Source organism: Podarcis gaigeae (assembly GCF_964106915.1).
Source record: "Podarcis gaigeae genome assembly, chromosome: 3".
Classification (NCBI taxonomy): domain Eukaryota; kingdom Metazoa; phylum Chordata; class Lepidosauria; order Squamata; family Lacertidae; genus Podarcis; species Podarcis gaigeae.
The window spans coordinates 116,617,981-116,641,567 of record NC_139680.1 but is presented as its reverse complement, the minus strand read 5'-3'; the positions used below and the strand labels follow the sequence as shown (position 1 = coordinate 116,641,567).

Genomic DNA, 23,587 nt, shown 5'->3' with positions numbered 1-23,587 from the left:
ATGAGGGACCAACTCCCTTCTTTGCGGGGGCCCAATTAGTGCCATTGCCTTCCGTTAAGAGTTTGGGTGTAATCCTTGACGCCTCCCTTTCCATGGAGGCGCAGGTTACAGCAACAGCCAAGGCGACATTTATCCACCTTCGCCGCATCAAGCAGTTGGTCCCTTACCTTTCCCGCCCTGACTTGGCCACAGTGATCCATGCGACGGTCATCTCCAGGCTTGACTACTGTAATTCGCTCTACGCGGGGCTGCCCTTGAAGCTGTCCCAGAAACTCCAGCGGGTACAGAATGCTGCAGCGAGGCTCCTCACGGGGTCTCTGCCATGGGAGCATATTCACCCAGTGCTTTTCAAGCTGCACTGGCTCCCGGTGGAGTACAGGATCAGATTTAAGGTGCTGCTTTTGACCTTTAAAGCCCTTCACGGCCTAGGACCCTCGTACCTCCGGGACCGCCTCTCCTGGTATGCCCCACGGAGAGCCTCAAGGTCCATAAATAACAACACCCTAGTGGTCCCGGGCCCTAAGGAAGTTAGATTGGCTTCGACCAGAGCCAGGGCCTTTTCAACTCTGGCTCCGGCCTGGTGGAACGCTCTGCCTCATGAGACCAGGGCCCTGCAGGATCTGATTTCTTTCCGCAGGGCCTGTAAGACAGAGTTGTTCTGCCTGGCCTTTGGCTTGGAGCCAGTTTGATTCCCTCCCTCCCCCCCTCTCTTTTTTCCCCTTCTTTTCCTTCTCCTCCTGCGATGAGGCTACATTTTAATATTTTAATGTTCCATTATTTTAATTGTTGTGTTTTATTTTTGTTTTTAAGTTTGTAATCATTCATCTTGTTTTTATTATTGCTTGTAAGCCGCTCTGAGCCCGGCCTTGGCTGGGGAGGGCGGGGTATAAATAAATAATAATTATTATTATTATTATTATTATTATTATTATTATTATTATTATAACTTATAAGCCATGTGCGCCTCACTTCTTCCTGTCGTGTTTTGTGGACTGACACCCTCCACTCATGAGCAAATATATAGATAAGCAAATTGACCATTTCTTCTTGTGAATGTAGCAAGGGGGGTAAACACCAGTGGCCAGTGGCAGGGGTGGGGGTGGGGGGTAGGAGTTGGGATGCCACAGCACCCAGAGCGTCACAGAGCCACTCCTGTTCAAAGGGCTGTGGAGTTGTTTTTCTCTTTCATTCTATTGTGATTTAACTTCCTTCTCCCCACTTATGTTTGTTTCTCTCTTTGCACAGGATCTGCACAGGACCAGGAACCTAGGAATACTAGGCAATGCCTTAGGGCCAATGGTGTTTGCTACCCTATACCTTGTTCCAATAATTATAAAAAGATTGGAAGGTGTCTTCATAATTATTTCTGTTGCAAAAGGTAATTTCAGCTGACCAAATGAGAATTACACCTCCTGCCCCTCTCCCATTACCCTTTGGATTGATCATTTTAAGTACCCAACTCAGCGTCCCCTAAACTGATCATCCTTTGCCTGCAAGCTCAATTGCTCCATTGCAAAAATAAAAATAAAATACCTATGCAGGAATCAGGCAAGGGTGGAACATCCCATTTTGCCGCTTGATGCAAAATGGTAATTGCTGCTTTGCCATTCTGCCGGCACGGCTCCTAAGCCCATCTACCTGCTCCTCCTGCCATGGCCTGATCTGCCGCTGACACACACCATACCCTGTTGATTGCAGGCACAGAAGCGGCACTACCATTGTTGCCCATTTTAAGCAAGATGGTGCTGAGTTCTTTCACCATAGGCAGAACCAGCAGGGCAGGAGGGGCACCAATGGGTTTGTTGTCTGAGGGGCTTCTGCCACCAGAAGCAGGGTCCTCACCTGCCTCATGGCTGGTCCAGCTGTCTTTGTTTTTTTTTTTTTTTAACATTTTTTTATTGCTTTTTTAAAGCTACAGAAATACAGAAAAAAGAATAAAGAGTGGTTATAAGAAAGAGAAGTATAAATAACAAATTTCCATATTCTTTTTCCATCTAACCTATAGGACTTCCTCACATCCTCCGAACCCTGCGTTCTCTGTCTTATAAAGCATCAGCAATTTGTTAACTTATTTCAAAACTTATTGTAACTTCCATTTTATCATGTTCCCTATTTTCAATTTTACTGTCGCTCAATTCTTATATGTTTTATATTAAACACAATAAAGTTATTTCATTATTTTACCTCTGAATTCTTGTGTCTTAATTTTCATTCCAATAACTTACATTTGCTGAAGCTAGAATTTCCTGAAAGGTGCATTTTTTTTAACATTCATACAACTTATAGTGTTTTTTCAAATAGTCCTTAAACTTTTCCCAATCCTCCTCAGTTGTTTCTTCTCCCACGTCTCGGATTCTGCCAGTCATTTCAGCCAGTTCCATATAGTCCATCAACTGCGATTGCCATTCCTCCAGCGTGGGTAAATCTTGTATCTTCCAGTATTTTGCAATCAGGATCCTTGCTGCTGTGGTAGCATACATAAAAAAGGTTCTGTCCTTCTTAAGCACTCTCTGGTCCACCATGCCCAGAAGGAAGGCCTCTGGTTTTTTAGGTAAGGTAAATCTCAATACCTTTTTTAGTTCATTATGGATCATTTCCCAGAAGGCCTTCACTTTCGGGCAGGTCCACCAGAGATGGAAGAATGTCCCTTCCGCCTCTCCACATTTCCAACATTTGTTGTCAGACAGATGATATATCTTGGCTAACTTGACTGGGGTCATGTACCACCGGTATACCATTTTCATAATATTTTCCTTCAAGGCAGTACATGCCGTGAATTTCAAACCGGTGTTCCATAACCTTTCCCAGTCTGCAAACATAATGTTATGCCCCACATCCTGAGCCCATTTTATCATTGCGGATTTAACTGTCTCATCCTGTGTATTCCACTTAAGCAGCAAGTTATACATTCTCGAAAGTAGTTTACTTTTTGGCTCTAACAATTCAGTCTCTAGTTTCGATTTTTCCACCTGGAATCCAACTTTTTTATCTATTTTAAATACCTCTTGAATTTGCGCATAGTGCAGCCAATCTCGTACCTTAGTTTTCAATTTCTCCAAACTTAGCAACCTCCAATTGTCTCCAGTTTTTTCAATTATTTCCCAATATTTAGGCCAATGGGCCTCCATGTTGGGTCTCTTACGTGCCTTGGCCTCCACCGGTGAGAGCCACCTCGGAGTTTTACTCTCCAATAAGTCTTTGTATTTTATCCAGACCCTCCAAATTGCTCTTCTGACAATATGGTTTTTAAACAATTTGTGCACTTTGGCCTTGTCATACCACAAATATGCATGCCACCCAAACGCATTGTCAAACCCTTCCAGATCCAGGACATCAGTGTTCTCCAATAAAATCCAATCTTTCAACCAGCAGAAGGCTGCAGATTCATAATATAACCTCAAGTCTGGCAGGGCAAATCCCCCTCTTTCTTTCGCATCAGTTAATATTTTAAACTTTATTCGGGGCTTTTTGCCCTGCCAAACAAACTTAGAAATATCCTTCTGCCACTTTCCAAAACATTCCACCTTGTCCACGATCTGTAGGGCCTGAAACAAAAATAACATTTTCGGCAATACATTCATCTTTACAGCAGCTATTCGGCCTAACAAGGAAAGTTTCAGTCTTGACCATATATCCAAGTCTCTTTTGATTTCTGACCAGCATTTCTCATAATTATCTTTAAACAAATTCAAATTTTTGGAGGTCAAGTACACCCCTAAGTATTTTACCTTTTTAACCACATTCAGCTCCGTTTCTTTAGAGAACTCATCTGTTTCTGTAACTGTCAAATTTTTTGCTAAAACCTTGGTTTTTTGCTTATTTAACTTAAACCCCGCCACCCGACCAAAATCAGAAATTAATTCTAACACTCTTTTAGTGCTGGAGACTGGTTCCTGAAGTGTTAATACCAAGTCATCTGCAAATGCTTTCAATTTATATTGTTTCACTCCGACCTCAATTCCCTGGACCAACCGGTCCTTTCTAATCATATTTAGCAACACCTCCAGGACTGAAATAAACAATAGGGGGGATAGGGGGCACCCCTGGCGTGTCCCTTTTTCAATTTTAAACTCCTCTGTCACCACATTGTTTACTATCAATTTAGCTTTTTGTTCTGTGTAGATTGCTTCTATACCATTTTCGAACCCCCGCCCCACTCCCATCCCTTCCAAATTTTTCTTCATAAACATCCAAGAAATATTATCAAAGGCCTTCTCTGCATCAACAAAAATCAAAACCGCTCTGGTATTCAGATTTGTTTGTAGAAGTTCCAAAATGTCAATAATGTTTCCTGTGTTGTCAAACAAATGCCTACCAGGGAGAAAGCCAGCCTGGTCTTTGTGAATCACTTCATTTAGTACTTTTTTAAGTCTATTTGCCAAAATATCTGCAAAAATTTTATAATCCACATTTAGGAGTGAGATGGGGCGGTAGTTCTTAAGTTGGGTCTTTTCAGTCTCTGATTTAGGTACCAATGTGATGAAAGCTTCTTTCCACGTTTCCGGTGCCCTCCCTCCCTCCATTATCTGGTTGCAAACCTCCATCAAAGGTTGTATCAAATAGTCCTTTAAAACTTTATAATATTTGGAGGTTAAGCCGTCCGGGCCTGGGGACTTGCCAAGTTGAAGATTTTGAATGGCACTTTCAATTTCTTGCTGTGTAATATTACAGTTCAGGTTTGTTCTCATTTCCAGGGGTATTTTTTGTAATCCATTAGTTTTTAGAAATTGATCCACCTCTGAGGCTTTTTGCGGCCCTTGTGTATAAAGTTCTTTGAAGTACCTCTGGAAGCACTTTCTGATTTCCTCGGGTTTCTGAACCATTCTCCCTTCGATCTCTAGATTTGTAACCGTATTAAGCTTTTGTCTCTTTTTCAACTGCCAAGCTAGCAGTTTCCCACACTTATTCGCCGATTCGAAGGATCTTTGTTTCATTTGTTTAATTTTCCATTCCACCTCTTGATTTATCAGTTTTGAGTATTGCGCCTGGAAGAATTTCACTTCTCTTAACACGTCCTTCGACTTAGGCCTAGATCTTAATTTTTTCTCACCTTCTCTTATTCTCTCCAATATCTTCTCCTTCTTTTCATTCCAGAGCCTTTTCTTAATCGTGTTTTGTTGTATTAGAAACCCTCTCATAACTGCCTTACTTGCGTCCCAGATTGTTCTTTTTTCCACAGTAGTATTCAAATTTATCTCAAAATAGTCCTTTAGGGTTTTTTGGGCCTTCTTAACAATCTCCTGATCTCTTAGAATAGTGTCATTCATTTTCCATCTAAAGGATCCGGTTGTATTTAGTTTCAATTCCACTTTCAAAGCATTATGGTCGGAGCAGGTTTTTGGGCAGATTTCCACTTTTCTAGTCTTAGGTGCCAGTCCTCTAGTTGTCCAGATTTGGTCGATTCGTGTCCATGTCAGATGAGCTTCAGAAAAGAAAGTCCCTTCTTTCCCTAGGGGGTTCTTAACCCTCCAAATGTCTACTAAGTCCATATTGTCTGTCATTTCAAAAAAAGTTTTGGGTAGTCTGCCGTCTTTCGATATGTTGACACTTTGTGACTTATCCATATTTACAGACACAACCCCATTCATATCACCCAGCATAATGATGTTACTATAGTCCAAATAATCCAGCATAGTCTCATGCAGCTTCCTGAAGAATTCTGACTTTCCCTCATTTGGAGCATATATTCCTAATATCAGAATTTTTTCTCCTTGCGTCTGTATTTCAATCGCCAAAATTCGGCCATATTCATCTTTGAATAAAAATTTCGGTGACAGGCTCTCCTTTGCATAAATCACCACTCCTCTCTTCTTAACTTTGTCTGAAGAAATAAATTCTTGGCCTAGTCTTTTGTTAATTAACACTTTTCTATGGAGCCTTGTCACATGTGTTTCCTGTAGGCAGATAACGTCCAATTGTTCCTTTTTCAAAATGTGAAAGACTTTCCTTCTTTTTTCCGGGGAGTTTCCACCATTTATGTTCCAACTAAGAAGCTGTAGAGACATCCTGAATCAATTGACGGGTTCTACAATGGGGTATCTAAGCTTCCTCCCGATCCCGGGGGAGGTAATGCTGGTTCTGGTCCTGGTGGTATAACTCTTGGAGATGGTCCCGGTGGTGGTGGAGGCCAAGAAGCTGCAGCTCCTTTTTGCAGGTCCTCCTCGTGGTCGTGTAGGAACTTCTGCTGGTCTTCAGGTGATTTAATCTTTATTTTCCTTCCTTTGTAAGTAAATGAAAGTCCTTGTGGAAACTCCCACCTATAAGGAATTCCGTTGTGTCTCAACAATTTGGTCAAATCTATATAGGTAGTCCTAAGTTCCAAGAGATATTTGGGTATATCTCTGTAAATTTCGGCCCTTTTACCTTCTACCTCCAATGATTTCTTAAAATGTAGGCCTAGTATCTTATCCCTTTCTTCTCTTGATCTCAGAGCAACCAAACAGTCTCTGGGCTTGTCTTTCTTTACTGATTTTCCCAGTCTAAAGGCTGTCACAATTTTAAAGTCCTTTTCTTCCTCAATTCCCCAGAATTTGGAGAACAAAAGTGTCAAAAATCCCTCTAGATTATTTTGTTCCAATTCCGGGATAGCCCTTATCCTGAGATTACTATCTTTACTTTTCAATTCAACCAATGCCAGGTAGGCTTGTTGTTCCCCTACCTGCCTTCTCAAAGGTCTTACCTCTCCTTTAATTTCCTCCACCTTTAAGTTCGCCTGTTCTGCTTTTTGATTGGCTTCCACAGCTAATTTAAAGTTTTCTGCCGTAGCTCCTTGCAATTTCTCAATTGCCTGAGTGTGCTGCGAAACCTGTTCAGTTAATTTGCCAATAGAGGATGTAGCTTGGTCAATCTTTGATGTTTGATTGTCCACTTTTTGGTTTAAGACTGCCAATTGTTCCAAAATTTGTTTTAAAACTGTTTCAGATCCTCCAGTTGCCATGTCTTCTGCAGCAGGCTGCACTAGTTCCACCTCCTGTGCTGTCAGCACAGTTGGGACAGATGATCTGCGGTGATGAGTTAGAGTTGTTTGCAAAAGTTGCCCAGATTTTTTCTCTTTTTCTTTATCTTTAGCTTTAGCTGCTCTTGTTCTCCCTGTGCCGCTCATTCCACACCTGCCTCTGTTCAAGGTCAAATGGTCTTTTGTCCCATGGGAAAAACAAGTCCCAAGTATAAATAAAAAGAACCACAAAAAGTTTCAATAAAGCTCAGTTCCCATGCAACTATATTTCCACAGTCCTATAGGGGGAGTCTTTGACCCCTTTGCCCTGTGAGCTTATGCCAGATCTCCTTTGCCAAATCCCTAAACCACACCGGATGGGCACATATAATTTCTTGTGCAGCTTTATCCATTGTTTATCTCAGTGCCTAAGGGATGTCTATTCTGCAGCTTTAACAGATGCTGGGCACTTACTCTGTGTGGTGTCCTGCCCTCCACCATTTCAGATTACCTTAGTTTCACATGCCATACATTCCATGCAAATCTCCCACTTTCAATTCCAAGCAGCTTCATTCTTATTTTATCTTTTAAATAAAGAACCTGAGGCAGTAGACTTTTCTCTTGGGTGCATACAGAGAAATTAGCAACTGGGCGGAATGAACCCCATTGTGCCAGTTCTCCCGTGTTTCTCAAAACATTGTCACAAACTAGTGAGCAAGCTTCCTGTTTCCCCATAACTCTTCCTCAGGGCCACAAAAACAACAAATCCCTGCCATGCATAACAACCAGTCTGCAGGAGAATATTGGAGACCTTGAAAGCTCCCTCACTATTCTGTGACATACATTTAATTGTACCTAGAAAAGAAAGTCTCCCAAAGGTAAGGATGGGCAATAGATTGGATTCAATTCTCATCGAAAGGTGAATCTATGTAATTCATAGTTACTGGAAATGAAAAACTGAAACAGACCTATCCCTACCCAATGGTTTATTATCATGAAAACGTTCTTGTGGTCCAATATGCCTTGCTTTTTATTTTCGTGTCTCAAACATGGTCATTTTGCTATGAAACTGAGTTAACTGTTGTCTTTTTGTTGCTGGTTTCTATGTTTTAGACGGAAGGAGTGATAGATGCCTTTGAAAAGTGGAAGATGCTCCCACTCTTTGAGAGCTGCTGGATCCCGCTTGATCCCCAGCTAGGGACTTCTTCTCCAAAGCATCCAGATTGAAAAGAGCAACAGTTTCAAGGCTTACCTGAGCTTGTGCCTTGCAATAAACGCAGATCCAAAAGCCTTTTCCCCTCTGTTTTTCATTTCTAAGCATGAGTGTTCTTGCTAGTGAAGCTGAAATGGCACCTTACGTCCATGAGAAGGAGGTGTCAGTAGGCATGGTTTGTGGAGAGGCCCAAAACGTCATAAGAAAGGAAGACTAAAAGGGGATGAGGATCTCTCTATACAGTCTAGCGAGTAGGACTGGGCCACAATGTGGAAAATGAAGAGTGGTAAAATATAGAGGGTGGAATGGGAGGGAGAAGAAGAAGTTTCCTTTTAAATAGGAACCAATCTGAGTTGTACTCTTTGAAAAAGTATGCCAGTTGAAATTTAGTCATCCTTCCAAATTCACAGGTCTCTGAATTTTGGGGTTATTGAACTGACCAGACCAGATTCTAGGCCCCTCCAGCTAAAGGATTACAGGATGGGAAGTAGCCCAGGCTTTTACAGAAACTAGCCCCACAAAGCCCACTCATTACAGTATATTGGGCATAATTGCATGCACATGTGCCTACCTGGAAGAATTCTTCATCCTAGGATCCCATGGCTTCCAGTTGGGTGAGATAAGAGAATGCATGTCCATTCCTCTCTATGGCAACAGAGCTCACTCTTTTAAGATATGAATGATGGGTACTTAGCTGAATGGCTATATACCTCCAGACATAATTTTATTGGAGTGGTGCGTTTCCATAGTTCATACCATGCTTGAGGTGGCTTGCAAGATGGAAATAATAATAATTACAACATAAAAATTTAATCTTAAATCATTCAAAAACACACAAACTGAGTAAATTAGACATAATTTATAGGATCCAAAATAAAGATACTAAAAGGTTTGCTTCTGGAGATCTGCAGACATCCTGACTACACTTAAGATGGGTGGGGTATAAATACAGTGGTGTAGCCTTATTAGACTTTACCGATTGGTGGGCTCTGCGTTGCTTCCGGACAGGAGGAAGGATGTCAAATGACATCGAAGGTTGGTTCAGAGAAAGAGTTCTTTATTTCTGCTCTTTATTTCTGCTCTTTATTTCTTGCATGGTCAGTCCACAGCAAGTCCAAAGAAATGAGAAATTTCATGCAGTATATTTATCCTCCAGGCACCCTCTCCCTCCTTCCCCAGGAATACAACCACGTCAGCCTATACACGCAGATTGACATCACATATGTTCCTGCTCCGGTATTTTTAACCATAAAAGGGTATTCCTTCCTGTACTTCTGACCATAAAAGGGTATTTCTGTTCTTATACTCTTAACTTGAAGCAAGAGGTCACCAACTCCAAGAACACACTCTGGCGCTGCTCCCGGACTAGGTCTGTGCATCTTTGTGGTCTTTGTGGTCAGGATGTAAGATAAGGCCCAGAGTGTCATCCCTGTTCCACTTTGGAATGGACAAAGCCATCCGTCATTACCAGCCTTCATAGACTGATAAGGGAGGGAACTTTGAGCACTTGTTTATGCAGCTGGGTTTTGGCTCAAGAGCTCAAGTTAAAGCATTTTAGCTAAGGAAAAATAGGGATTTTGGTGCAGTTTCAAACTGCCTGCACAGTCAGTTTTGGGTTTGGGAAACCCATTCCTTCAGTGGTACCTCTAGTTACAAACTTAATTCGTTCTGGTGATCCATTCTAAACCTGAAACTGTTCTTAACTAGAGGTGTGCTTTCGCTAATGGGGCCTCTTGCTGCCACTGCGCTGCCGGCACACGATTTCCATTCTCATCCCGGGGCAAAGTTCTCAACTCGCGGTAACTCTTCCAGGTTAGCGAAGTTTGTAAGCAGAAATGTTTCTAACCTGAGGCGTTTGTAACTGGAGGTACCACTGTAGTAAAATTATTATTCATAATAAAACAGGATGTCCCTATTTTCATGGAAGGAATTTGGGAGGATTTCTTGAGAACAGCAAGGGACCCTATATGGAGAAAGCAATGGGGAGACTCCATCTGTTTCTCTTCTTCCAAGAATCACAACTATAATTCAGTGTCCCCAACTCTTCCCCCTTGTGTCCTGCCCTGAAGGCCACAGCCTGCTGGCCTCTCTTGCCCATCTGTGCTCTGGCTGGCCTGTTTCTCCTTTGATCTCCTAGCATAGAGTTTGGAGATCCTAAAGTCCAAGAGAGAGAAGTGTGAGGAGGAGCAGGAAGATGTAACACAGGGTGACAGCTAAGATGAATCAGCCTAAACAACAAAGAGATTCAGAGGTCCGCTGGGAGTGGAGGAACCACACCACTCTAAGGGTGAATCTACACACAGGGGGAGAAATGTCGGGAAATCTACTGTTGAGAAGTGGCACTGTTATTTTTTCAACTCTGAAGCACATTTTTTCAACTTCTGAAGCACATCTTTCATATGATGTATATGCTGTTCTTGATTCTCTGAATAAATCAAAATGTTATCAAAACAGTCCACCAGGGCTCTGAGTATGTAGCTGATGAAATCTTAGAACGTTGCTGCTCCTGACTGAAATGTTATCTCCCTCGCTCTCCCTGCCTTCTCTTGGCAACCTTTGGGGCTCCATTTGGCTTAAAAGCTGGCATTCAGCTTTGCCACGTCAACTCATCCTGAACCATGAAGATCCTTCACCTATGCTTGACAGTTCTCTCTTTGCTGCTCCTGGCTTCCCCAGGATTTTTAGGAAGTTGTTAGTCTGCACCAGGCGTCCTATTGTGAAGACCCAGTTTTCTGAGTTCATGTTCTGGGAATTGTGCAATAGGGGCAGTACAGGATTCCTTTTGGTGTACTGACCTCCCCGCTGCACCAAGGATTCCCTGCCTGAGCTGCTTCCTGGAGACACCTAGTTTGGTTGTCCTAGGGGACTTTAACATCCAGATCTGCCGCAGTCATGTTTCAGAACGAAATAGCTTGGATCAAATGAAAATTTTATGAGGAGGATACAATGCCCAGGGGATTTATCCCTCAGGTAAATAACTCACGCTTCACCTGTCCCCACCAGATTGCTGGATCCTTGCAGTTACCTGAAGGAAGAGCATTTTCACAGGCTCAGATCCCAAAATTATTATTAGTTGTAGTCATAATAGCATCAAACAGTTCTTTAAAAAATAATCCAAGTCGACCAATTGAAGAAGTTGAGTGGGCGCATGCAGGGCAAGGAGATTTCAAAGGTGAATTGATGGACTCTTCAGCTTACTTGAAGGAAGGGCAATTTTCACATGTCTCCTAATCCTCCTCCTCCTCCTCCTCCTCCACCACCACCATATCTCTCAGACACCTTTTTCAAACAGGACTCAAGGCAACTTAAAAAATAATTCAAAACTGGAGGGGCTCTTCTTTTCTGCTTCCTCCACCTGCCATTTCCCACTCTGCACCCCATAATAATTGGCCAGCCTGTCCTTCCCTTTCTCCTTTCCACCCTAGAAGATGACAAATCCCCCTTTCTCCTTCCCAACCCTGTTTCTGAAGCCGCTTCACTCTTCTGTTCAAAACCCTCTGGAGTCTCTGTCAGTATGGCTGTAGATCAGGGGTGATGGCATCTCCAGATCAGAAACATCCAAAGGGCAACGGGTTCAGGTCCAGTCCTGGTACCTTCATGCCCAAGGTGCTTGGAACTGAAAGTGGGACACTGCATGGAATATATGGGAGCTATCTTAGATCCTGAGCTATCTAAACAAGGTGGAGGGGGGACATTTTATGCCTCTGCACAACCATGCCTGCTGACACCTCCTTCTCATACAAGAAGTGAGGCATGCATGGCTTATGAGTTATAGAGAAACTAACGCCTGTAATTGTACTCATCAGAGACTCAAGGACTACCCAGAATAAAAGGCTCTATATTGCATCAAAAAACCTTTCCCACTAATTAGACACTACATGCACCAAATTTCTTGAGAGACTTGTGGAAGAGACAAATCTAAATTTTATTTTTAAAAACGTATTCCGTAAAATTAATAATAATAATAATAATAATAATAATAATAATAATAATAATAATAATTTATTTATATCCCACTCTCCCCAGCTGAAGCCGGGCTCAGAGCGGCTAACAACAGTAAAATTATACAGCATTCTAAAATCAATTCATTGTAAAATCAGTTCAAATCAAATTAATGGCAACCATAGGGCTAGACCTCTGTGAGGATTACCAAAGGAGGGGGTCAGGCTGCGCCTTGGCCAAAGGCCTGGTGGAACAGTTCTGTCTTGCAGGCCCTGCGGAAAGATATCAGTTCTCTTGTGACAGAGCGTTCCACCAGATTGGAGCCACAGCCGAAAAAGCCCTGGCTCTGGTTGAGGCCAGCCTAACCTCCCTGTGGCCCAGGACCACCAAGGTGCTTTTGTTTGAAGACCGTAAGGTCCTCCGTGGGACATACCAGGAAAGGCGGTCCCATAGGTACAAGGGTCTGGGCCGTAAACGGCTTTAAAGGTTAAAATTCCATAAAGTCCAATGAAACTGAGAAAAAAGAGGCTACCTTTGGTTTTCCTTACCAGTTTTACATGCAATGCAGTTTTCCATATATTGCTGCACCTTAATGGTCAATATGTGAACCAAAGGAGAGCCATCCTTTGAAAGTCAGCTCTCCCTCCAAGTAATGTGTTTATAAAATTTACAGGAAAAAGAATAACTTCATGAAAACAGCATGAAAATATGGGTTATATTAGGGGGAATTGCATAGCAATGATGGGCGTAATGGGGAAAATTCAGCAACACAGTGCATATTTCCCCTAATAGACACACTTTAGTTGGCAATTTTGTCCGATATATACATTTTTATGCAAAGAATTCCCACTAAAGAGATTTCCACTAAAGAAACATCTCTAGTGAGAAAAGTGAGCTTCCTTTGCAAGGCCACAGAAGAGCAACTGTACTCCTCTCCTTCTTCCGCCCCACAATTGGCTGGCAGGTGTCCCTCTGTCTTCTTCCTCTCCATCCCTTACATGGGCAAGCCAGGAGCAGCAAAGAGAAAGCTGCCAGTGTGGTGTAGTGGTTAAGAGCAGTAGACTTCTAATTTGGGGAAGTGGGTTCGCATCTCTGCTCCTCCACATGCAGCTGCTGGGGGACCTTGGGCCAGTCACACTTCTCTGAAGTCTCTGAGCCCCACTCACATCACGGAGTGTTTGTTGTGGGGGAGGAAGGGAAAGGAGAATGTTAGCCGCTTTGAGACTCCTTCGGGTAGTGATAAAGCGGGATATCAAATCCAAACTCTTCTTCTTCTTCTTCTGCCAAGCACAAGTGAAGGATCTTCATGGCTTCCTGACGTGGCAAAGCTGAATGCCAGCTTGTAGGCCAATTGGAGCCCCAAAGGTTGCCAAGAGAGGGCAGGGAGGGAGAGGGAGATTAAATAATTGTAATTTCTTTGGGACGTTGTGTCTTAGGCTGACGTGGAAGAGAACATGGCCAAAATCACATGCCTCTTCCTTCATTCTGGCAGTCATAGCAGTTTTCACCGAAGTGAGATCCCAGTTACAGATCACAAACATTCCTTTCCCTTTTCAACCTAGAAGATGACCAAGTCCCCTTCCCACCCCTGTTTCTGAAGCCGTTTCCTCTACCCGTCCAGCAACACTCAAGGCTGCAATCCTCCCTTAATTTACCTAGGCGCATGCCCCATGGAAACCAACAGGAGTTCCTTCTGAGTGGGCCTGTTTTAGGACTGCACTTTATGATGCCACAACCACAGATGGCACTCCTGCCTAAACCACTGTCCATACAAATACTTTCCTTAAGTCACGTAAGCCAAGCAGGGTCTCAGGGAAGGCAGCAAGGCCACCAGGAGGAGAGGGCCAGGGATGTGCAGCCAGTCAACATCTTGGGAGACCTTCTTGGCTGTGAGTCCTGGAAGCTCTTCTCCCTGCTCACAGGCCTTTTCCCACCTGGGTTGATTCAGCACAGCTGCTAGTTACTCTGCAAAGTCCCAGAGCAAAGGTCTGCAACCTCAGATTCTTTTTTGGAACGGAATGTGGGACACTTTGCATGGAATATGTGGGACCGAATCCTCAGCTGTTCAAGCAAGTTGGAAGGGGGCGGGGGAATCATTGTGAGCAAATGCCCAGCAGCTATTAAAGCTTCAGGATGGACAATTATAGTGAACCCTTATCCAATGAGAAAAACAATGGATGAAACTGCATATTAATCTAAGCATGCAAATAAAGTGTGATTTAAGTATTGGACCAAGAGGAACTTGCCAAACCTCACAGAGTAAAATAACCAAAGACAAGACTGATCCCAGAGCCGGACAAGCCTTGAGGTAGGTGAGGATGTTGCTTCAGGTGGCAGAAGCCCCCAACCAGGCACAATGCCCATGGGTGCCCCTCCTGCCCTGCTGCTTCTGCCAGTGGTGGAGAAGCATCAACATCATCAGCACTGATTTTGGACAAGATCACTGCCATTTGGGGGAATAAGGGTTGTGCTGCCCTAGGCTGATTCTGCTATAGGTGTCTTTTGCAATGGACAAAGTATGAAAACAACCAGCTGTGCAACCAATTAAGCTTGCAATCAAAGGATGATGTATTGAGGAACTACTTAAGTAATCCATGCTTTATGTAACTAATGGAACAGGTAGCTGGTACTCACTGCTCTTTTAGAATGACATTCTGTGTAATAAAAATGTTTCTTTAGAGATACTTTGTACTGCCAGTGGTTGTTTAATTAATGAAAAACATAATTAAGACAACTGGCAAAGGAGAATGTAAGCCGCTTTGAGACTCCTTCGGGTAGTGATAAAGCGGGATATCAAATCCAAACTCTTCTTCTTCTTCTTCTTCTTTCCAGAGCCGCGGGAGACCTAGGTAGGGTATGCCCGGCTCGGGTTAGGAACACTTTGGGTTAAGAACAGGCTTCCAGAATGAATTAAGTTTATCACCTGAGGTACCACTGTATACTGGAATCAAATAAATAATCATCAACTTGTACATACAATTTGGAAAACTTTAGGATGCTTGTCATGATTAACTATTGATTAGTCTGCATGTTTACAATGTCAGAAGTAGAGCTGGCAACTTTGTTTTGTTTTTTAAAAATAATTTTTATTCATTTTCCAAACAAATTTTATACAATCAACAAATTATTTTACACTCATTCTTCAATTTTTGACTTCCCTCAGTTTCTCTGTCAATCTTTCGTAAAATTTCTATTTATTGACGCATTTCTAAACATGATATTGCCTTTCCCAACTCCTTTTCCTCTTACTCTCTTTTTTGCAATATTTCTTACTATCTCACAGAGTCTCTTCAAAACCAACAAGCGTTGTCTGTACATCACATATATTTTTCAGATATTCTGTATGTTTCCCCCAGTCCTCGATAAACTTTTGGTCTTTCTGTTATCGAATCTTCCCAGTCAATTTGTCCAATTCTGCATATTCCGTCAATTTCCTTCTCCATTCTTCCACTGTTGGAATTTCTTCCTGTTTCCATCTTTGGGCCAGAAGTATCCTTGCAGCAGTCACTGCATATTGAAACAGTTTACAGTCTCTCTTATTAATTTCGTTTCCTACCATTCCTAATAAAAAGGCCTCTGGTTTTTTAACGAACGTATATTTCAACATCTTTTTCAATTCATTGTATATCATTTCCCATAAGTCTTTCACCCTTTTACACTCCCACAACATATGATAGAAAGTACCTTCTTTTTCTTTACATTTCCAACACTTATTGCATGTTTTATACATTTTGGCCAGTTTAACTGGCGTTATATACCATCTGTAGAACATTTTCATTACATTTTCTTTCAACGCAGTACATGCCGTAAATTTTAAACTTTCATTCCATAATTTCATCCAATCATCATACTGTATATTATAACCAAAGTCCCTTACCTCCACTTGGAATTTTGATTCTTTACCTTCATACCCACACATTTTGCAATCTTTTTTAAACATTTCATTAATCTGAAAGTAATGTAACCAATCGTAAACAGATTCTTTCACCTCTTCATAAGTTTTCATTTTCCATTCCCCCCCCCTCTTGTTACCAATTCTCCATATGTTATTCACCTCCCCCTCATATTAATTTTTTCCACACTCATCACTTCTAATGGTGAAATCCAATGGGGGAGTCTAGGTTCCAACAAGTTTTTATACCTCTCCCACACCTCTGTCAATGATCTTTGAAAGATGTGGTTTTCGAAACCTTTGTGAATTTTTTTCTTCTCATACCATAGATAAGCATGCCAACCAAATCTGTTATCAAATCCTTCTAAATCTAACAGCTCTCCATTCTCTAATTTAATCCATTCCTTTATCCAACAGAGGCAAGATGCTTCATAATATAATTTCAAATCTGGCAGGGCGAAGCCACCTCTTTCTTTTGCGTCTGTTAATAACTTAAACTGAATCCTTGGCTTCTTACCCTGTCAGATATATCTTGAAATTATTTTTTGCCATTCTTTAAAAATTGATGCCCCCTTGATTATCGGCAGTGATTGGGAAAGGAATAACATCTTGGGTAGCACACTCATTTTTATCGTAAATATTCTCCCCCAAAAGGACAATTTCAGTCTTCCCCACACCTCCAAATCCCTTTTTATTTGATTCCACATAGGTAAATAATTGTTTTGAAACAAATCAATGGTCTTGGGGGTTAACCATATTCCTAAATACTTCACTTTATTCACCACTTCTATCTCTGTCCTTTGTTGTATTTCCTCAATTAATTCTTGATTCATATTTTTAGCCATAATTTTCATCTTTTTTTTGTTGAGATAGAATCCTGCAACTCGTCCAAATTGTTCTATTTCTTCTAAGATTCTTTCAATACTTTCCACTGGTTCTTCTACTGTCATTACCAAGTCATCTGCGAATGCTTTAACTTTGTATTCATTTTTCCCTGTAGACACCCCTTTTATATCTTCATTTTTTCTTATTGATTTTAGCAAAACTTCCAGCACCGTAATGAATAATAATGGCGACAGTGGGCAGCCCTGCCTTGTACCCTTGGTTATTTTAATATTGTCTGTAGTATAGTTATTTACTATCAACTTCGCTTTCTGTTCTGTATATATTGCCTTTATCCCATTATAGAATTTCTTACCCACTTCCATATACTCCAGATTTTTTAATGGAACTTTTTAAAGTTCCATGATATATTATCGAAGGCCTTTTTAGCATCCACGAAAATTAAAATAGCTTGTTTTTCGTTCCTGGCATTCAGATATTCCAATATATTTATTATGTTTCTTATATTATCTTTCATCTGTCTGCCAGGAAGAAAACCCGCTTGATCCTTATGTATAAAATTCTTGCAATACTTTTTTCATTCTCTTTGCTAATATACTCGCTGGCAACTTTGAGGGAATTTCTGGAGAAGAACCTGGCAAGTACTTCGAAGGAACCAGGTGGCGCTGTCCATAAAAAAGCAAAATACTGCTGAATTGAGGATGTGTCTGGACTATAAGAAGGTGAACAAAATAATGTTGACAAACTGCTATCTTCTACCACAGATTGGGGATTTGTTGGAAAGGATGAGGCCAGCGAAAGTCTTCAGAGAGTTGGATTTGAGGGGGGTGTAAAACTCAATTTGAATAAGAGAGGGAGATGAGTGGAAAACTATATTTTCCACAAGGTATGGCAGATTCAAGTATTTTGTCATGCCCTTTGCATTCCAGTCAGGAGCAGCAACGTTCCAATATTTCATCAGCTACATACTCAGACTCCTGGTGGACTGTTTTGATAACAATTTGATTTATTCAGAGAATCAAGAACAGCATATACATCCTATGAAAGATGTGCTTCAGAGGTGGTGAGAACACTGGCTGTATGCCAAGTTGGAAAAATGACAGTTCCACGTTCAACAGTAGATTTCCTGACATGTCTCCCCCTGTTTGTTGATTCACCCTTAGAGTGGTGTGGTTGCTCCACTCTCAGCGGACCTCTGAATCTCTTTGTTGTTTAGGCTGATACACCTTTGCTTTCACCCTGTTTTACATCTTCCTGCTCCTCCTCACACTTCTCTCTCTTGGAGCTTTGCTCCATTTTGAGTGTTACACTTGCATTACGAATGTTATGCTGAGGACTGTCTTTTTTTCCTATTTATTTTGCCTTTTTGTTTTTGAGGCACTTTTTTGGAATTGTTTTTCTGACTGTTTGGAACCCAGTTCAGCTATTGATTGATTGATTGATTGATTGATTGTGGGTTTGCAGTACATTGTTGATTGTTTTCACTTTATGGAACAATGGTCTCATTAGATAGTAAAATTCATGTTAAATTGATGTTTTAGGAGTGTGGGAGTCATACAGCTAAGAGGGGAGTGTCAAGCCTTGACCGGATGAGGTAACAGCAGACTTTGAAAAAACGGCCATGCGGCTGGGAGAACAAAGGAGATAATAAAAAGCTGCCGGAGGAGAAAGGCTGAAAGGACCAGCTCTCCAGCATTATGAAAATACTCGCTGCCTCATTGTGTCTTTTTTCTATGCTATGCTAAGCACCAATTGACTGGCTGGTTCCAACATAGGAGTTGTTTTTAAAAGTCTGGAATGGATTGATCCATTTTGCATTAATTTCTATGGGAAAGCGCACCTTAGTTTTGGAACGCTTTGGTTTTGGAACGCACTTCCGGAACGGATTAAGTTTGAGAACCAAGGTACCACTGTATAGCCATGCAGCTAAGTACCCACCATTTACATCTTAAAAGAGTGAGCTCTGTTGCCATAGAGAGGAATGGATGTGCATTCTCTTATCTCACCCGACTGGATGCCATGGGATCCTAGGATGAAGAATTCTTCCTGGTAGGCACATGTGCATGCAATTATGCCTAATAAAGTGTAATGAGTGTGCTTTGTGGAGCTAGTTTCTGTAAAAGCCTGGGCTACTTCCCATCCTGTAATCCTGTGGCTGGAGGGGCCTAGAATCTATAAGAGGAAACTTCCAGATCTGATCTGTTCAGTTTAATAACCCCAAAATTCAAAGACCTGTGAATTTGAAAAGATGACTATATTTCAATTGGCATACTTTTTCGAAGAGTGCAACTCAGTTTGGTTATCATTTAAAGGGAAACTGATCAGAATTTCTTCTCCCTCTCATTCCACCCTCCATATTTTCTAACTCTTCATTTTCCACATTGTGGTCCAGTCCTACTCGCTAGACTATTTTGAGAGATCCTCACCCCCTTTTAGTTTTCCTTTATAATGACGTCTTAGGCCTCTGCACAACCATGCCTGCTGAAACAACCGTCTCATGGATGTAAGGTGCCATTTTGGCTTCATTTGCAATAGCACTCATGCTTAGAAATGAAAAAACAGAGGTGAAAGGGCTTTTGGATCTGCTTTTATTGCAAGGCACAAGCTCATGTGAGCCTTGAAACTGCTGCTTTTTTCAATCTGGTTGCTTTGAAGAAGAAGTCCCTAACTGGGGATCAAGCGGGATCCAGCGGCTCTCAAAGAGAGGGAGCATCTTCCACTTTTCAAAGGCATCTATCACTCCTCCGGTCTAAAACATAGAAATCAGCAACAAAAAGATAACAGTTAACTCAGTTTCATAGCAAAGTGACCATGTTTGAGACATGAAAACACAAAGCAAGGCATGTTGGACCACAAGAACGATTTCATGATAATAAGCCATTGGGTAGGGATAGGTCTGTTTCAGTTTTTCATTTCCAGAAACTATGAATTACATAGATTCACCTTTCGATGAGAATTAAATGCAGTCTTTTGCCCATCCTTACCTTTGGGGGACTTTATTTCTAGGTACAATTAAATATGTCACAGAATAGTGAGTGTGCTTGCAAGGTCTTCAATATTCTCCTGCAGACTGGATGTTATGCATGGCAGGGATTTGTTGTCTTTGTGGCCCTGAGCAAGAGTTCTGGGCAAACAGGAAGCTTGCTCACTAGTTTGTGACAATGTTTTGAGAAACACGGGAGAACTGGCACCCTGGGGTTAATCTGAAATGGTGGAGGGCAGGACACCACACAGTGTAAGTGCCCAACATCTGTTAAAGCTGCAGAATAGACATCCCTTAGGCACTGAGATAAACAATGGATGAAACTGCACAACAAATTAAATGTCCCCATACGGTGTGGTTTAGGGATTTGTCAAAGGCGAACTGACATAAGCTCACAGGGCAAAGGGGCCAAAGACAGCTGGACCAGCCATGAGGCAGGTGAGGACCCTGCTTCTGGTGGCAGAAGCCCCTCAGACAACAAACCCATTGGTGCCCCTCCTGCCCCGCTGGTTCTGCCTGTGAGGACAGAACCCGGCACCATCTTGCTTAAAATGGGCAACAATGGTATTGCCGCTTCTGTGCCTGCAACCAACAGGGTATGGTGTGTGTCAGCGGCAGATCAGGCCATGGCAGGAGAAGCAGGTAGATGGGCTTAGGAGCCGTGCCGGCAGAATGGCCAAGCAGCAATTAGCATTTTGCATCAAGCGGCAAAATGGGATGTTCCACCCTTGGCTCATTCTGTCATAGGTATTTTTATTTTTATTTTTGCAATGGAGCAATTGAGCTTGCAGGCAAAGGATGATCAGTTTAGGGGATGCTGCATTGGGTACTTAAAATTATCAATCCAGAGGGTAATGGGAGAGGGGCAGGAGTTATAATTCTCATTTGGTCAGCTGAAATTACCTTCTGCAACAGTTAGGCAATACGGCGCACCTTCCAATTTTTTCATAATTTCTGGCACAACGTCTACGGTAGCAAAAACCTCCGGCTTCACCGCATTCAATAGCATTGGTAGGTCCCTCATCCGCTGATCCTGTGCAAAGAGAGAAACAAACATATGTGGGGAGAAGGAATTTAATTCACAACTGGATGAAAGAGAAGAACAACTCCACAGCCCTTTGAACAAGAGAGGCTCTGTGATGCTCTGGGTGCTGTGGCATCCCAACTCCTACCCCCCACCCCGCCAGTGGTGCCCTCTCTGAGGCTCAATTAAAAGAAGAGGAAAACTTAAAAGAAAGGAGGCTGACTGAAGAAAGCAGTTGAGACGGACTTCAAAGGCTAAAGGAAGGAAGCAGTGGGACGCTGACTTCAAACTTCAACTTCAAAGGAAACTTGTAAAGAAACCTATTGTTCAAGTTACAGTATACAGTAACACCACAAAATACCTAATAAGAATAAAAAGGCACTGAATAGCCCCCCCCAAAAAAAACCACATAGTTAAATCTTTTAACAAGAAGATGGCTCATTTCTTCTCAGAGAAAAAAAAATCTGTAGATGCAAGATGCACACCCGACTGCAATACGCATGACCACGAACTTCTTGAAGAATCAGCAGGATTCAAAGCTGTTGCCAGGCAACAGTGAATACAGGTCGGCAATTGGTGAACTCTTGTATCTAGTTACCACATGTAGACCTGACTTAGCAAATGCTGTGGGGATTTTTAGTAGAAAAGTGAATTCTCCCACTGAGCATGATTGGGCAGGTGTAAAAAGGGTGGTGCGGTACCATGAATTGTAAGTTAAGGTTACCAGCTGTCAGAAACCCTAAGTTGGTTGGGTATACTGATGCAGATTGGGCTGGGGACAATGCTCAATATAAATCCACAGGTGGATTTGTTTTTATGTTTGGGGATGGACCTGTTGCATGGGGTAGTTATAAACAGAGCTGTGTAGCATTGTCTTCCACAGAATCAGAGTACATTGCAGCGACAGATGCATGCAGAGAGGTTGCCTGGCTCGATCGACTCATCAAGGACTTTGGGTTGGTGAGAAAGGAACCTGTCAGCTTGCTAGAGGACAATCAGAGTTGCCTGAAGCTGACACAGAGTGAGAAGTTCTATGTGAGGAAAAAACATATTGGCGTGAAGTACCATGATGTACGTGAGATGATCCAGGACGGACTTATGGAACTGTCTTACTGCCGCACCAAGGAGATGACTGCTGACATCCTGACGAAACCCCTGCCAAGAGAGTTTCCAGAACCTACATGTCAAGCTGGGACTCTGGGTGGTTGAATAAAGTTATTTATGTTTGTGCATATTGTGTTGCCTGAGAAGGGGTGTGTGGGGTGTGAAACACAAAGCAGTCAAATACAACATTCCTAGAGTGGACATGTTTACACATGAGAAGGGATGTTTGTCCAGCCAGTAAATAAACTTCCTGTTTCCTCCTGGGCTGGGACAAACTCCCGTTCTTGTGTCCTGCTGGCTTCACTGACATTGGGAGCTTTCCGCCATTGTATAATTTTTACAGAAGGGAAATTCAGCTTGGCAAATGAGATTCAAACAAGTGGCCAGAGCAGGTGATCATTTCTCCTCCGCATGCCCTGCCCCTCTCATAGCATTTTCTGGACAGATCATTTTGAGGAGCCTCTGATCTGAGTAGCTTTAGGCTACCACCCTGAATGGACATCCCTTCTTGGATTTAGGCTAAGGGACCCAGTGAACTGAGAAAATAGCTTCATTACATATAACTTGGAAAAGGTTTATGATGATCAATAGGTTTCTTTACAAGTTGATGATAATTGATTTGATTCCAATTTAACCTCTTTAATACAACATTTATCCACTGCTAAAATCCATTTGACTTTTCCATTAAAACTTTCTTATATCCTCCATTATGAAAAAACCTCATCAGTACAAACTCATTTCTCCTCTCTTTCTCCCTCCCTCCCTCCCTCCCTCCCTCCCTCCCCCTCCCTCCCTCCCTTCTGTGTCTTAGAGCCATTCTATTTCTTCAGAAACGGAAATAACCAAAACAAAACTCATTATAGTCATTATATAGGTTGGTTATACAGCCTGCAAGATTTACAGCTCATTCTAGCCATTGATGAGCATTGTCCTTGGTTTCCAGCAGAGGGCACATGGGAGCTAACACAATGGGATAAGATTGGAGCACATTTTCATGGACATCTCAGTTTTGGTGTTTGAATTTTAAATGCTTAGTGTAAAATTCGTTATGCTATGGGCTCTCTGTCACCAAAAAATATCTCCATGGCTACATTGCCAAAACAACCTTCAGCTTCATTAATTCAGCATGCTGCTATGCCATGTGTTCCAGCACTTGTTTTGCCAGCAGCCCCAGACCCCAAACCTCCAGATTACAGTGCCTCACCAGAGGACCCAATCCTGCAAAAATACAGTGGTCTGGCTGGAAATGACCCTGCTCTTTCAGCAGCAGAACAAGCTACCCCTTTTCAACGTGCAGTACTTGCCTGTTCCTTATCACAGGATACCATGGCATTCCCTGTTATTGTGCCCCCTACTGGTGCTCCAGCAGGAACTCAAGCCCAGCACCAACCTTTTGACTTTAAAATCTTGAAAGAGCTTCAATTGTCAGTTAGGACAAATGGACTGCAAGCTCCATTTACACAAGCTCTTTTGGAAGCCACATTAGCCCAGCTATTGGTTCCAGATGACATCAAGCTTTTGGCACGTACGGTTTTACCCCCATCAGCAGGTGTATTGTTTGCCCATGAATGGGAAATCGCCTGTCGTGCTTATGCTCCTGCTTTACTGCAACAAGCAAGAGGGAATAATCCTAATCTTACCCTCGCAGATGT

At 42.2% G+C, this 23,587-nt stretch overlaps 1 long non-coding RNA gene across 1 annotated transcript; it reads left to right on the top strand.

Moving 5' to 3' along the window:
* Positions 1–998: 998 nt before the first annotated feature.
* Positions 999–8,225, top strand: LOC310842113. Its single transcript, XR_014562879.1, has 2 exons — positions 999–1,378; positions 8,048–8,225. It is a non-coding gene; the product is annotated as an uncharacterized lncRNA (long non-coding RNA).
* Positions 8,226–23,587: the final 15,362 nt, after the last annotated feature.